The sequence below is a fragment of the Numida meleagris genome, chromosome 7, assembly GCF_002078875.1.
Source record: "Numida meleagris isolate 19003 breed g44 Domestic line chromosome 7, NumMel1.0, whole genome shotgun sequence".
NCBI classification, from domain to species: domain Eukaryota; kingdom Metazoa; phylum Chordata; class Aves; order Galliformes; family Numididae; genus Numida; species Numida meleagris.
Genome location: NC_034415.1, coordinates 15761842 through 15778330, shown reverse-complemented (window position 1 = coordinate 15778330; position 16489 = coordinate 15761842). Strand labels below are relative to the sequence as shown.

At 42.2% G+C, this 16489-nt stretch overlaps 1 long non-coding RNA gene across 1 annotated transcript in view; it reads right to left on the bottom strand.

Moving 5' to 3' along the window:
* LOC110402255 overlaps positions 1-16489 on the bottom strand; it is a 432654-nt gene that overhangs the window by 12712 nt on the left and 403453 nt on the right. Inside the window, exons 13-17 of the long non-coding RNA XR_002441005.1 lie at positions 16051-16179; positions 15208-15452; positions 10436-10543; positions 6553-9525; positions 1998-3401 (exon numbers count right to left, since the gene is read on the bottom strand). This is a non-coding gene — a long non-coding RNA (uncharacterized LOC110402255). The remainder of the gene's footprint in view (positions 1-1997; positions 3402-6552; positions 9526-10435; positions 10544-15207; positions 15453-16050; positions 16180-16489) is intronic.

Sequence of the window (16489 nt, the reverse complement as noted above, 5' to 3'; positions counted from 1 at the left end):
TTAATTGATAATAACTCCAAACACACGATGAGCAAATCATTAATGAGTATGCTCTGGCACATATCTGCAGCTGCATTGTACAGCAACTGTTCTTAATATGGAAAAAATGTCAGCACGTCTTAAAAAATTGCTCTGCATTTCAAGCTAGGAAATCTTAGCTACGTTTCATCTGACTTATGGATTGTGAAAAGCTACCGTAGTGAAAAACAAATCGTTGGATACATATCACATATAAAGTTTATATGATATATCACTCAGCATGGAGCCTGGTTTGATTTACTTTGCACCCAAGCAAAAGTAACTGAAAACAAAAATAGTGTTTTTCCATTCCTTGTATTTCCTGTGATATTCCGCCATCCTTCTGAAGGTAAAGCACATCATGAAGTCACTGTAGTTTTGCATTCAATAACTGATGGAAGGATAAAACCTTTCAGTCTAGGTGGATGGTTCATAGATGCACAGGTGGAACTAAATGTCTCATTTCCCAACTCACTCCCAATCTGGAGAGAATTTTGGCTCTTCTGTCTTGCAAAGGAGAATGGGGAGCTGCATGGGACAGTGGGCTCTCCCTGTGTACTGACCCCTGGTCTGGTTACACCAGGGACCTGCTGTGATTCACTGTGGAATGTAACAAATAACCGTGGCACTAGGCAAATTACCCTCTGTCTGGCATTTGGGAGTTTATAAAATGTTAGGGAATATTTAAAATGATGCAAATGAATATTTTCATGCAGCATATTTGGCTGTATTCCTGGCCTGTATTATTTTTCTGGGTTGGATACCTCCATCTCCAGCAGATATTCGGTCCTTGAAATGGGTTGGCTTTTATTTTATTCTATTTATTTTTCTGCCATCTATTATTCTAAAGAGATGTAATGGATCAGCCCAGATATATTTCATGTTGTGAGGAGAGGGAATGAAATAGCATGAAAATCATCTACAGTTCAACACTGAGCTGATATCTGTGGAGATAAAAACTTAGTCCACGGCATTTTTACCTTGTGTTTTGGATTCCACGGGGTAACAATCAGCTCCAAAAATCTCATTGTGACAATGCTTTCGAAGTCAAATAAGGAGCAACAATGAGAATGAGAACATACCCCCCCCCCCCCACCAGTGGCTCCCCTCCAGCTTCATAACCCCAATTTATTTTTGACATTGCACCATAAGACTGAAATGATTAATCTATAATAGATTATCTCACAAATCTGCTACAGAAGAACAGAGGATGTGATTTGCTCAGGATTTGGCACACTAGCAATGGCACATCATGGCAGAGGGCTTAATAAATACTGCACCACAGAAAATTAAAATGGGGGAAAGCTTAGGCTATTGGAGAGGGACTTCCCTGCAGTGAGGGAAGTCCCACAGTTGCACCGATCACTGGCCACTGACTGACCATCAGTACTTGAGCAAATCTTTTCCATCAGCTTTCCAGAAAGGCTTCTCCATGTTTAGATGTTCAACACACCCTGCTTTGAGCTTGCATTTCAGAAGTGCTAAGCACCTATAACATAGAAATAGAGGCATTTACTCCATCTTTTGGTGCCCTGTGGGGTCTCAGGATGTATGTTATAGGAGTGCAAAGTGTAGTTATTTGCGGGAAGTATTGAATGCCTGAGGGAAACACAAACAGCTGGATGGCTACATCGCGTATTTGTGCTACCGAGTGTTCACCTTCATTTCAGAGAGCAGAGGATGTTTGTGTGGAACTCACTGCATAATTTATGGCACTGTGAAACATTTACTGGGGGTAAACCTGAGCCTATGGAATCCGGTTGAAAAGGGCAAGCAAGCATATTTTTCTGGGACATGGCTACATCTTGTGCCAAGCTTAGAAGCCAAAAGCCATCAAAACAAAACCAGAGCAATGTAAGGGGCAGCAATTTCTGGTGGTACTGACAACATATTTGCCAGTTAACAAAAGGAACTGTCATTTTCTCTCATCTTAGAAATTACTTAGGAACACTATAAACTTCAAAGAAATTCTCTCTCACCTGTCTGACCTGGGCCAAATGCTGAAGAGCAATCTTCCACCTGAGAGCAGGTTGCTGCCAACGGAGGCAAAGCATGGTTGTGCCGTTGTTACCACTCAGTGACACCTTCCTTCTGCTGAAACTCCAATTCTGTTTTGTAGCATCTCACTATTTGCTAAGTAGCTGGAGATAAATATGGTGCTCTAACCTCTAACTCCTCTATCTTCAGGGAGATTTATCTGCCAGTCTGGGCAGTCCTTTCTGGCATGAGAAGTTGAGCAAAGTTCTCCTTGTGGTAATGGTGCTTATTAGTCTGCCATGTCCCTTCCCTTGACCCGGTGGGACTTTTCCTCTGCTTGTGCTTCTGCCAGTCCTTGGCCTCCCTTGTGGGGCCAGCAAAGGTCTCATACTTCTCCATTCTTCATTTTAGCTGGCTTTTTAGCCCGAAGACACAAGCTTTCTTTGGTTTTCTGTCTGTGTGGTGACGACAACTTTTCCCTTTATCCAGCAGCCAAACTGAAGCTTGCCTGGGCAGCACTGACATCATCCAGCCTGTGCAGTGACGCACAGCTCAGCAGGGGAAACCAGCCCAGGGAATCAGTGATGATGCTGCCCAGACCCCAGGGTGCTCAAACTCAAATCCCTCCTCTCTCAGCTCAGTACCTGCTTCTTCTTGGAGAAATCAGAATTTGGGCTTTCCTCTCACAGATACCTGAGGGTCAGGTCTGGGCTCCACTTCTGTGCTCTGTTGGGTCACCCTGGCAGGAAAGTGAGTTTTAGTTTGGCAGTTCTAGGGGATTTTTGAGCTGGGAGACCGCAAAGGCAGCATCAACAGCTACAATCCAGAGGGGGGAAAAACAGTGCTTGGAGTTTCTCTGAGGACTGATGCAAGCGGTTCAGACTGATGAGCACTGCCACATTATTTTTGACTAGATAATCTTTAACGGTGCCTTCCAACTTTCTGTCTCAGGAACTGGAGGGCAGTGGGACTTCACTCCTGGCTAAGCATGCCCAAGATCCTTGCAGCCTCCAGCCATTGTACCATGGAAGAGCTGTGGTGCTTACCAGGTGCTTAACTCCTCTTGTGCCATGGGTGGTTATGTAAATGTCAGGAAAATCCAAAGACACAGAAACAGCCATGAAGTGCTGGCACACAGACTCTGCTCCCAAATCCTCAGCACTCGCGCCCTGCTCCAGCGCCACCACTGCACTCAGAGGCGGCGTGGTATGGCTGACTGCCCTGAACTTCAGTCCCTTTTACTTTTTGTGAAAGCCAGCAACCATAGGAGTTAAGTGGTTGGATGAACCATAATTTACTACTGTGAGCTCTCCTTGTCTGTGTATTTCTAACAGATACAACGATGGATGCTGAGCTAGTTGTACTTTGGACAAAATAAATATAGGAACAGTAATAATGGGACATAGCTGTAAAAAAAAAAAAAAAAAGCCAAAGTTCATAAACAAATCCTCACTCATTTCATCACTAATTATTATTCTAATTCTGATCTTTGGTAAAAAAAAAAAAAAAAAAAGCCAAAGTTCATAAACAAATCCTCACTCATTTCATCACTAATTATTATTCTAATTCTGATCTTTGGTTACTCAAAATGAAGTGTTTGAAAAAAAAAAAAAAGAGATTTGTTAGTCTAAAGCAATGCTAAAACATGTGTCCAGAAGTAATGCATTTGTTTGCTGAGGAACAATCCATCTGTTAGTACAAGAAAATCGGGACAGGAAAAATAAACGTTATCCCATGATATCAGCCATATGAGAGAAGAATCCTTTTGAAACTCCCCCCAAGAAATCCCAACCAGAGTGCTGAAGGAGGCAGACAAGCATTAATGAGCAGGAGTGCAGCCTCCGCTGGATTCCTGCTCCTGTAAAGCAGCAGGATTACAAAATGGATGGGCATGAAAGAAATTGCAGATTTGCTAGAGATATCTGCTGCTTAGTGCCTACAAATTTAGTTTAAGGGGCCTCTCAATGCGTGTATGGAAATGAATCAAAAGCAGAAGAACTTCTGATCTGCTTGAAGATTTTTTAACACCATCTCAACTTTTCGAGAAATTAAAACCTTTCCAAGCTAATAATTTTGTACTCTTGGATTTTAGCTTTTTTTTTTTTTTTTTTTAAATTGAAGAGGTATATATTTCAAATTTGTCAAATGACTGGACAAAGCAGTGTTAAAAATTCAACTGCACTAATTACTAGCTGAGCAGCATAAAAACCTCTGAATAAATGTCAGTCTAAGAGATAAGCTCTTATCTTAATCTAATGACTCCACAGACTTAATTTGTCAGGCCAGCCTAGTTGATGAAAAACAGGTTTCTATTCTCCAGTGTTAGCAGCCACATCTTTCCAAATCTTTGAAGTTGGATAGTAATACCATCACTGTCATCCTGCAAAAATCTTGTGGCCAAGCCAATTTCATTCCTATTGTCCTGTTGCACTAATTAAAAGTCGTTTTACCTCCACTGGTCTGCGATAGGTGAAAATGAAGACAATTTCTTTTTAGATCTGTTGTACTCTGCAATAATCATTATTTCTTTCTTTTTTTTAAATTCCTTCACTCTCAACAACATGTTAATATTTTCAGTGCTCTTTTAGTATCAGAAAGCCAGGCTTGCACTGTGCTATCCCAGGACAATTCCTTCAGCGCAGATGAGTACGCAAGTGTGTGTATGTGTTTATTTGTGCCGAGAAGAATAATTTTGAGCTCAGGCAATGAATTTGATCTTAAAAGATTATTTTAGGTTTGGAAGTTCTTTCCTAAAGGAGCATTTGACATATTTAGAGCTAAATGCACCAAATGTTCTTATTGTTTGGACAAAGTGGATTAACGAATAGCAAAAAAGAAACCGGCTGCAATCACTGTTTCCAGCCCCCCTGTCTCAGCTAACCCTTCTGACGGGAAGCTGGCAGGCCTCTTTATGCACAGTGCCCCATTCCAAAAGGCACCATTTAAGCATGGTATTTTTCATCCCAATCCCAGTGTTTAAACAAGGATACGCTTGAGTTTGAGGAGTTACCAGGGAGGTGAAGTTTATGCTGATGATACCCAGGAAGGTTACAGTTAGGAAAATTTGAGGAAAATTACAGGGATAAGGTATGACCTACTGAAGCAAATCATAGAGGCTATGGGTCAGCCCTGCCTTTTTGAAACCTTTTTTAAAGGTTTGTGTGGAAGTATGGACACCTAGTTCAGCATCCTGGTACTCCTGGGCATAGAAGGAGCTGGGCACCAGTGCTGAGGCAGCCAAATCCTGGGAGGCCAGGCAGGCTGTGCTGCCCAGCAGGGCTTCTCCTACAGCAGCACATAGCCTCTGGCAGGACACACACAGAAGCTGGGAGGAACAGTGGGGAGCTTTGCATCTGCAACAACTTGAATTTGGACATTACTTCCCCATCACGGTTGGGTTCTGCACCTGAAGTATAACAATGCCATCTTTACACATCCTGCCTAGCACATCACTTCTTATGGGATATTTCTGTCATCTGGAGTCCATAACACATTTATTTTAGTTTTTGCCCTGTACCTATGCAGAGGAGCAGAGTTTGCATAGTAGAGCCATGTGAAATGCTCGTGGTCCTAAACACAGCTCAGAAAGATGGGGCTGTCAGATAAACTAGAGGCAAATTTCCATGGACACTAGAGCATCTCTGAGTGCAGATCAGTTCCTGAAACATGTTTAAGAACTGTGGTCTGTTGCTTCCTGGGAGACAACAAAACTTTATGAAAGTTTTGCTCTGCAGCCAGTAAGTATCTGACCCTCTAAACACTAATAAACATTTGGTGTATGCTCTGCAAGCTTGAGGCCTTGTCGGATCAAAGCTTAAATTATATCCATTGATTTCATCATGGAAGTGAAGATCTATTCTGGAACATGCCAAATTCATTTACATTAGGGCTATGGCCTGGAATGGCACTTTTTTTTTGTAAGAATTAATGGACCCTCATTTCTCCTGCTCTGAGTCAGAGTTTAAATCTACAGGCCATTCCCGACACAGTTGAAACAGAAAATGAACACACTGACGTGAAATTTTCAAAGTGACATCTGAATCCCCTTTCTCTGATGAAATCCCACCTATTGATCCAGTCAAATGACTATAGTCTCCATGGGTCCATCCTGCAAAGCCTCCTCAGCTGGCTTATTACTGCAATTCTTCAGGTGCACGCTACCCTTTTTCAACAGAGGACAGGTGCCAGCTAATCAAGTGGAAAAATGAAAGCTCCTAGAGATGAAATCCTTGTTCAAGTGAAAGTTACGGCAATATTCCCTTGGACGTAAATGGCTACACGTATCTTAGGACATTATCTCAAGTCAGAAATGCCATTTGAATACTGACTTCCTAATTTACACTGTGGGTTTGACTTGGAATAAACTAAATTACTTCCCTTTCTCCAGCAGCTTGAGTGCTGAGGGGCCAGGAGCCTGGGAGCCATGGCACTAGGGGCAGTGTACTAGGACTTGAGCCAAACTGCCCCGCACCAGGAGGCTTTGTGATCTCATGGGTCCCTCTGCTCCTTCCATGCCCTCCAACAATTGTTCCTATTATCTCACTACAAAAAATTTACCTGCTTGAGTCTGTAAAGGAGCCCTTCCATTTCTGGACCACCGCCTACAAGGAAAGCAGCTTAGGGTGCTGAAGAGAACTGAAGCCTTATGAAAGAACAAAGCTGAGTTATTTGCGGAAAAGACGTGACTTTCAATCAGAGAGCTACAGATCCAGATCAATTTTTCTAGCAAAGGGGAATAACTCAAGTCTAAATGCAGAAAGGAGCCTGTCATGCAGAGATACAAAACTATGGGGTTAGCTGTCAGACTTGATGAAGTATAGCGCTGACAGGCGAATAATGAGCTAAGGTCTATGGTGAGGCTACAACTAGCTGGAGCCTCCTTGGCTTGGCAAATTGAAGTCCAAATGCTGGCACCACCACTGGAGGCAGGACAAGCATAGTCAATAGGAATAGGACTTCTCTCTTGATTTGCAAACTGAGTATCAGAGTTCACTCGCCTTTTGTGTGGGTGAGCGGCAGTATGTGCTAATGCACATGCCTTGCCTTGGCTCTAAAATGGTTTCTCGGTATAAAAGTTAATAGTTTTGATGCAGCATTTCTAAAAGGAAGTGTTTGTCAATTCTGTTTTAAGTGTTTAAGCTCAACAGTCTCAATTCAATGTGTCAGATAAGAGAAAATCATGTTGGCTTATATTTATGGTTTATCACTTCTATCTTAGCACTAGAGAAGTTTGAACTGCAAACAAACTCTTCTGTTTGTGTTTTGCTTTGCTTTGTGGTTTTTTTCTTTTATCCGTCTAAACTTTTCCAGGCAAATCCATAACATTTCTATACCATTCAAATATGCTGAGAGAGAAACACACCTGGAATGCACTGACGTAGTATTTTTTGACAAATCATAGCTTATAGATGGGCAGGAAAAAAATTTGAAGATAGGCAAGAAACAAGAACAAGTTAATGATGAATAGCTAAGGCCCATGCTACTGCACAGGTCAAGGTGAGCCATGCTGCCAGACCCAGGGGTGCACTTTGCCTGCTACTTCACGTTGCCCTTGGCCATACTTCAGATTTTTGAGTTGAGACTGGAAAAGAGATGGATCTGGTGAGCTGGCTGACAAAACCACAAAAAAGCAAAGAAACCTGTAGTGAATTAAAAAAAACAAAGGACAAGATGTAAGCTATTTGTTCCAGGGAGAAAGGACCAGCTTATCCCAGGAATTTGAATACTTAAGTGTCTTTGTTTAGGATCCACCTCAAAATGACTTTGATGATCTGGGCCAATATGGGTGGAGAGGTGTCTCCTGTGCCTACAGGCTGGTTACTAGAACTGCAGTAGCATCAAAACAAACACTATCGCTACATTCTTGGTAATCGACCATCTGATCATGACTCCATTTTGAGACTGCTACATGAAGGGGGCAAAAGTGGGTAGAAAATTGTTTGGCGTAATCTCAGCTTTTCCAAAACATGCTACCTGGCATGTGAGGATGGCTGCTGAAAAAAAAAAGCGTGTTAGGCTCTTGTTTTTATAGCAGTGCTGTGTAACACAAAGAACAAACAGCTTTGTGGAGATAAGGGTGGCTTCCCCCACATGAGATGCTCTTTCCCCTTTCATTCCAGCCTTACTAAGTGCACACCAAAGATTTTCCACTTCTCCAGTTTCAAAGGGAACCTCCACCCACCCGCAAGTATTTCCTCTGGTCTTCACAAGCTGTTATTGGCTCAAACACCTTCCCTGCACTCTTTGGGAAAAGAGGCAGATAACACAGGGAGAGCTGATTCTGGGGACTAATAGTAAAGGTACCAGTTACAGGACTTAGCAGGGGGCCTCAGATTTGCTTGCAGAGTCCTGTGTGTCTTTTCTCGCGATCAAAGTGACTGCAAGAGATTGTGGTTTTCAATTCATTTTTTGCATATGGGAAAGAGGGTGGCTTTGTGCAATGGCTGTTTAAAAATACTTCAAAAGAACTTGAATCAGTCCATGGCTGTGCTATATACAAATTAAAATAATTGATTTTTGGCAGCCTTTTAGGAGATCTATAAATTAAAGGGATCACGTTTCTGATACATTTAGGGGGACTTTATTTTATGCTGACTTTCAGAGTGCCCTCCATGCCAGAGCTGGAAGTCAGCCACTAAAGCAGAGAGAGCTTCTCACTTTCATTTGCTCTGCCCTCCTGTCACTGGGTCTCTTTCTGAAGCACCCATGGTTACGGCAGGTCCTGGACCCATGCTGGCTCCATACCCTTTCTTTTCTTTTTGTGCTTTGAGAACTTTATGTTGAAAAATAGAAGCTGCCCCAAGCCCATCAAGACCCATCCCTCCAGGGAGATAGTTTCTCTCCCTTCTTCTCCATCAGTAGAAACTGATACCCTCACCCAGTTTGTGTTGCACCTGGGCCATCCCCTTTGTGTGCGCTGATGGCAATGGGTTCAGCTCTACCCGTGATGACCTAAAAATAGCTCTCAATTAACATCGCATTTCAAGAATTGGAAAATTTCCCAGAAGTCCATTCTTTTTTTCTTTTTCTGTTTCATTACATTTTACAGTAATAATACACAAGCCTGTAGAAAACATGACGGGTAATGAAAAAAAGTAATTAATATAAGCAGTGTAAAGCATTTTTTTTCCCTCTGTTGTCCTTGCAGAAAATTACTGCTTTAAACTGAGCAGGATGTGAAAATGCATAAAGCAAACAGTAATATGCTGTGGTTTGTAAATATCTTATGCAAAATAGTTAAGTCAACTGCTGTTTATTTTTCTTACTTTGTGTCACAAGCTCTTATTTTCTTTTGTTCATTATTTTTTCCATTTGTTCTTTCTTTGGGGGCTTGTTCTCTTTCATCTTAAGGAAGTCACTGGGTTAACTATATATTTTTTTTCTGCTACACTTAATTCAATCAAATATATAGGACAGCCTATTCTGTCTGTTCTTACCGTCTCTGGTAAGTGCTGGCTCTGAAATGCAACACACACCACAAAAGTATAGCGGGCCAGGTCCTCACTAGACTGTGGATCTGCTCCCATTGTTCTGGGATAGAAAAAAAAAAAAAAGAATGCATTCTTTTATCCTACAAACAAACAAGTAATTATCCCAAATCCTGCAATAGCGTTATGACAAACGGTAGCCTTCCTGACTATTTCTGTAGGATTCTGCAGTGCTTTTACAAGGCTGGCCAGCCACAGTTCTGGAATTGGCTGTGAGCAACATGCAGTCAACATTAAGTGAGATGGCACGGTATATGCCAGCTCTCCTTGGGATATTTCTCTCTGGCTATCTGCAGAACTTGTAATACCCAGCGATAGCTGAAGGTCACAGCAGAGTTTCTGTGCTGAAATACAAAACAGCATTCCAAACACATCTTCTGTGGCCAGGCAAGAAACTGCTTATGGTTTATTTTCCCTCCCCCCACACCGCAGCTGACATCCAGCATTAGTTATTGTTTATTTTTGTCTTGTTCCTGGTTCTAAAGGTTTCCCTTATGGCACTGGTTTATGTGAACTTTCAGATATCACTCGGGGCTTCGCTGCCTCATCCCCTCTGATGTAGCCAGTTCCCCAGTGAAGGTAGGCTTCCCCAGCTGAAGATCTGTGCCTCTCTCCTGTGGCATTCTGTGCAGCCATTTGGAGTCCCAGATGTAGGAAATGAAATAATCCACGCTCATACAGTCATGAAAGTGCCCATCTGGCACACAGGAACATCACGCATTGGAAGCACACAAGCGTGAGCTCACTTTTGTTATGGCATTTCATAAACAGAGATGCAGCGAGCCAGCAAGTAAGGTCCTTTGGATAATAACAATCATTTCCACCACACATTGTGTTTAAAAAATAGGGGAAGAAAAATCAAGAGAAACTGGAAAGATTTGCTCTGAGGCTTCTAAGGAGAAATTTCTACTTATAAACGTCTTTTTTTTTTCCCAGTGGCCTGCTGTACTTACATCTCCTTGGCTCTCCCCACTCTCTCTGTAGATGTAAGACAATGGTGACAGCTGAAATGTAGCCAGTTAACTCTTAGTTACCTCTGCAAGCTCTTCTTCCTCACTGTTCTGTTAAAGAAAGGAAATATTAGATCATACTTACAGAAGTGAGTTCTATAAAAACAAATTGCATGTTACTGCTTTCTTATCACTACATAAAACTCACAGAAACAGTCTAATAAATGACCTCACCACTCAATTTTGAAGTATACAAATTAAAGACAGCAACGGATAAGCCAAGAGAGATTAATGTACAGTGTGTGCCTGTGTGTGTGTGTTTGCATGCCTCTATGAGGATATACCCATATGCTGTTGACATTCAACCTCTGGAATTATAATTAGGGGAAAAGGCAGATGTGTAAATTCATCTTGCTGGGCAGTGTATATATGCTGCACCAGTCCCTGATTAATTCAGGACTTGAACACGATTTACTCCAAAACACAAGGTTTCTGCTGGGATATGTTGGCTAATAAAGGGGTGGAATATGAGGAAACAATGAACAGTCTGAAATGATGGACTAAGTTCAATACCAGTAAGGAAAAAGCAAGGTTATTTATATTATTCCAGCTTTGTAAAGTAATTGAAAAAAGACACCCTAGGCATTTTGTTGGATGTCATTGCATGCTATAAAAAAAAAGCTTGGGATGTACTAAACCTCAAAACCCCCACGATTAACCCTTCTGACAGGGCTGAATCTTTAGAGGGCTCCTCAAAGGGGTGAGATTTTTAAGGTTAGAAAAGAACAGAGAGACTTATCAGGTCTCCTGAACCATCACAGAAAAATCATGCCTGGTCCAAAGTGGGGGCTCAGGCACACAACTCCATGGTTTATGAACATTATAAATTATGGATAATAGTAAAAGAAAATAGTCTCTGCATTTTACATGAGCTCTTTTTGTATTGTATTTGGCAAACAGTAGCCAGTCCAGTAGATGTTAAATACTAAGTGCTAAGTTGGGAAAACAATGAGATGTTTGTAAATATGATAGACCATTACAATATACTGCTTCTCAATTGAAAAGTCATTTGTGCAAGAAATGATTACTGACCCATAATATGTAAATGACTGAAACGCAGAAATTAATATTTGGGTCAACTCATGTATTTTTCAACCATGAAATGAAAATCTCAGTATTCACATTCCAATTCATACATGAAAGCATTACAGCACTATTACTTGGCTATTGTATTAATTTATTATTGTCTTAGTTAATGACATGCAGAGTTATATCTCTACTTTCAAACTGAGGAAAGGCGTTGCTATGCCACAGTAATGTTTCAGCCCAGGAATGTCCCTTTTTCTGGAGTCTTCTTGCCCTGGTGACCATAAACCAAATTCACAGTTGATGGAATCAAATAAACAGCACTGCTTGCTCCAAGGAGGGTTTGGTCCTAACACACCTTAAATCTTGTACGTGGAGGACTAGATGCTACACTGCAGCTCCTCTGACTGTTCCCACAGGGCTTGATTCCCATCTCCTTCATGAGTTTTACACCAGTGTAATGTTGATTATTTACTGCAGTTATTCCAGGAATAAAATCAGCACAGAATTGGTACACTTAGCACAGTTGTCTTTTAGTTTCTTATGATGAGAGTTTTTTTCTGTGCTCCTTGCTCCTTTTTAACTGAACCACAGGGTTCAGTGGCAAGGGCAGTGTGGGGCTTCCAGTGGCACTGGTGGGGGTACGTTCCTCCTGATAGAGCCGCAACAGCCCGGGCCCTTCAGCCCAAGGTGACTTATATCACAGCAAATAGAGTGCTCAGGAGACAAGCCAGGTTGTTAGCTCCAGAGGCTCACATGCTCTCTTCCTCCCTAGGAGTGTCCCAAGACCTGCAGCAACAGTTCAGCTTCAGGCCTTGCTACACTGTCCCTGAGGCAGCAGATGGTGGCCTCATGGTGAGGTATCGCAAATGCCACTCAGTGCCAAGGTGCTTGGCTGAGTTGGTCAATACGAGCCAAGTGGAGATCTATCATATGGTTGTCTCTTAGGCTATTACGCAGTACATTTAAATTCCACCACCCACTGAACTTAGCTGGACTGACTCTGATTTAAGGTCAAAAATCCAAATAATGCATCAGTATCCTATAAACAGTGTGTTCCACACTCATGCCTTTTTATGCAAAAGTAAACAATGCCTCTTTCTGTGTGCCATGGAGTACTGTATCACTTGATGTGTCTATCTCCTTAAAGGGATGCATAATTTAATAACAAATAAGTGTAGGAGTGAAATCTACGTAGAATGATATTTGTGATAGACAGAATGAATGGAGAAGAGAATAATTTAGATAATACCCAAAAGCAAAGCATCACAAGTAAATCGGGATTAACCCATGAAACATGATGTGCTTCGTGAAATGACTGGTATATTCTAAAGACCACAATGACTTCAGTGAATTAAGCAGGGCTGTATTGTATCAAGGTTGCTTCAGTGCTCCTACCTGTTATGTGCACACTGGGTCATACCTATGAGAATGGATCTGATTTATCTTAGTTAAAATTCTGTACAACTATATTTGCATATATCTTGCAGATAAGCTATTTTTATGTATTTTGAGTAGAAAAAAATTATATTTTACATAAAAATTATTCTAAGCAGCCTTAAATGGCTTATTTGGTGGGTGACAGAGCTTTACACAGCTTTTTAGATAAGGAAGTCCCAGTGTAAGAGCATGCTTGGGTGATGAAGAAAGTGTGGCTACCACAGGACTATCTAAAATTGTGATGGAGATGATGCAGAGGTGGTGGTGGTGATCAGTGATGTAGCCACTGCCTCCACGGTGTGAATAAGCAACTGCCCACACTGGCTAGCTGTATGGGAGGGCCAACATCCTCTTGGTCCTGCCCAATTAATCATCCTCTGGTTTTCTTAGCCTCCAGTGCAGAAAGCAGACCAGATGACTAATTCTGAAAATAGAGGCCTTGCTTCTCAAGAAGAACTTCCCTTGATAGAGGTGTTACTTAGTTTTAAGTTTCTTGTGGCCTTTTCATTTATTTGAAGCTAATGGCTGGCACGAATCATAGCAGTAGGAGGGGAAAGCATGATTTGTACTGGTGTTCTAAAGAAGATGGCGTATCTGCCAGGGGTAAGAACAGAGGGTGCAAGTTCCTACGCTATGACTCCAGGGGAAGAGCAGGAGAGGCAGAGCCTCTCCTCAAAATCCAGTGCCTCCCAGCTGCTCTGGAGAGCAGCATCAGCTAGGGTGTGACCAAGGTGCACATGGAAGTACATTTTGCAATGAGTTCACATGGAAGTCTAACAGACAAGGTGATGACTACTGTGGCCCCAACCAAACACAGCCTTTGTTTAATTTCACTACTATGAGTAAGCTACCTGACGTCACTGGGCCTGTATGTGTGCTTAAAAGTTATGTTTGTGTTAAAGTGCACTGGTGGGTCAGGGAATAATGGGTGTTAGCACCTTGCAGGCCGCAGCCCCAGACATAGCCCTTGCCTTGACCTTCTGCAAAGCTGAGGTGTGCTCTCAGGGCCTGACTCTGCTCAGTCTGTGGCTGAACTGCCCCATACTGCTGCTGCCACTGCACAATGCTGGGAATTGTCTAAGTCATGAAGCAATATGTTCTACCAGGGCAGCCAAAAACAACAATAGAATTAGCAGGGGCCAGTCCAGCTGACTCTAGGAGAAGCTGCAGAGTTTCAAAATTAATCTTAATTTTACCTCTAACCCTGAAAACAAAACTAATTGCAGAACGTAAGGCTCTCTGAACATGTTTGGGAACTGGATTAGGTATACCTCGGAAAAAAAACCACAAACACTTTAGATAAAGCCTCCATTTTAATTGTATCAATTCTGGCAATTAATGATAATGGAAGAGCAGGCCAATTAGCTAAATAGCTAATAGTTTTATCAAGCAGAGGCTGCCAATTTAAAGCAAACAAATTCTTTCTAATTTTATCCCCTTGCACACCAAGATGTTTAAAGGATAATGGGGGATCCAATAAAGGATATTGTTCAAACAGAGCTACATTTAAATTGCCTAATGGCTTAAAGAGTTTTACCCCAATTAACAAAGAAGAAACATGAACATCCAGTGATTTATAGCATAATATTTAAAACCTTCAAAAATATATATATATTCTCCAACTAAGGGCAGAATGGAAAATATCACTGACTTTCCCCTTAAAAACACTGATTTCTCCCAGTACAAAGGCTCCCCTGTAACAGCAGAAGTATCAGAGAAAAAAGGACTCTCCTGCCTAAGCCCCAGTACATAAATCATCTTCAAACTATGGTCATTAGTTTAACGTAACTGTGGATTTGAATAAAGGAGATTGACCTATCTAACATATTTAAGACCAAATCCTACTGTTACCTAAATCTGAACTAAGTTAAGGCTATTGAAGAGAATCAAAAGCCTTTTCAAAATCAATAGCCAGAACAAATTCCTCATGGTCATAATTTTGAGGATAAAAAATCCATTAAAGTAATGTCTTTGATTGCTATTAATGAAGCAATCTGGAATAAATCCAGAGTGATCCATATGGATAATCGAATCTCTCATTTTCTCACATTTCACAGGACTCAGATTTGGGCCTGATTTATACAACAGCAATGAGCAAAAGGCACCTTTCCCTTGGACACTGGCCTGCTCAGCCTGGGCAGTGGATGGCATGGTCTCTAATGAGAGCTACAGGAGCAATGTTCTCAATGCACAGAGAAAGCACAGCTCAAATAAAACAACTTCCAGCCTCCCCCACAAATCCCAAATACCTCTCCTTTGCTGCAGGTCTTTTGGAGACTACTGAAGGCTGTTGACACTACTGAAGCGCTGTTGTGGGCTGGAGGAAAGTGCTAGGGAGGAGCAATCAGCAGAGTTAAGCCAACAGTCTGGCCCATGCTGGGGAAACTGGGGTCTGTGGGAGCTTCTGCTGCATGGTATATGTAGGTCTCTCTTCTGGAGTTTGCTTCGCTCCAGCTACCAGTATGAGCTACCTCATACTGAGCTGCTCCAGAGCCTGCAAGGTAGAAGATACGTTTACCTTGGAGGCTCACAGTGGCTCTTTTCTGCAACAGTCTGTTAATTATCTGGCACAAATATGCATCCCCCATCCCTTCCTTTGAGATGCTTGGCACCCTTACTGCCCTGCCAGGCTCAAGCAGGGATTGGGATGTCACCCATGGGACAGAGGTAGTCCCCAAGAAAGCTCCAGGTAAAAACTATGGCCAGAACATAGCTGATTCCTTTAGGGGAGGTGGAAGGATTTTTTCTTTATTGTTAAGTCACCAGCTCCACAGTTAAACAATAAAAGAGTTAGGCTTCTCTCCTGCTTTTTGGACATAATGCCAGAGACCCAGAGGGAATTGTCCTCCTCAGCCCTTAAGCAGTAGCCAGGTGACCCTGCAGAAAGGGCTCCACTCCTTCCTGTGTCCTCCAGCAGTAGCACTGCCTTCTTCCTCTGCTGTAGTCTTCCCTGCCAAGAACCTCTAGCACCTCCCTCCTCAATACCAGTTTTATGCCCTCTGGCAGGTAAGTCCTAACCACTCTTTCCATCTGCTAGCAGCACCCCTCAGCCGCACACCCTGCTGCTGGCCAGACCACCACTATGAGCCCACCTGCCTTCCTCCTGCATCTCACTTCTCCCACCTGGCTTCTCTTTTCCCTGGTGCCTTGATTTCTCCTTGTCAGAACTTGCAGAGCTGTGGAGTGGCTGAAATATTTGCTGATGATTCCAGCAACAGATTCTGAAAATTTCAGAAGAAAACCATTTGTGCTAGACCAGAAGACATAGTTTCCATTTATGACTTCGCTTTTTTGCTGCCTCTTTAGGGCAGATGCCCACCTCCCTCACCTCACCTTTCCCTATTGTCAGAGATGCCTGAGTACTGCAAACTGTCACATCCAGCAAAATGCTTCTGACCACCAATCCCCATGCAACAGTCTGCTTTAGTCAGAATTCAATAAAGTACAAGGGTTGCTCCAAAAGTAATGCCTCCTGTTTTATTATGCTGGCCAGATACAGACAAGTATTTAGAAGGCTCACCTGTAAAGAAT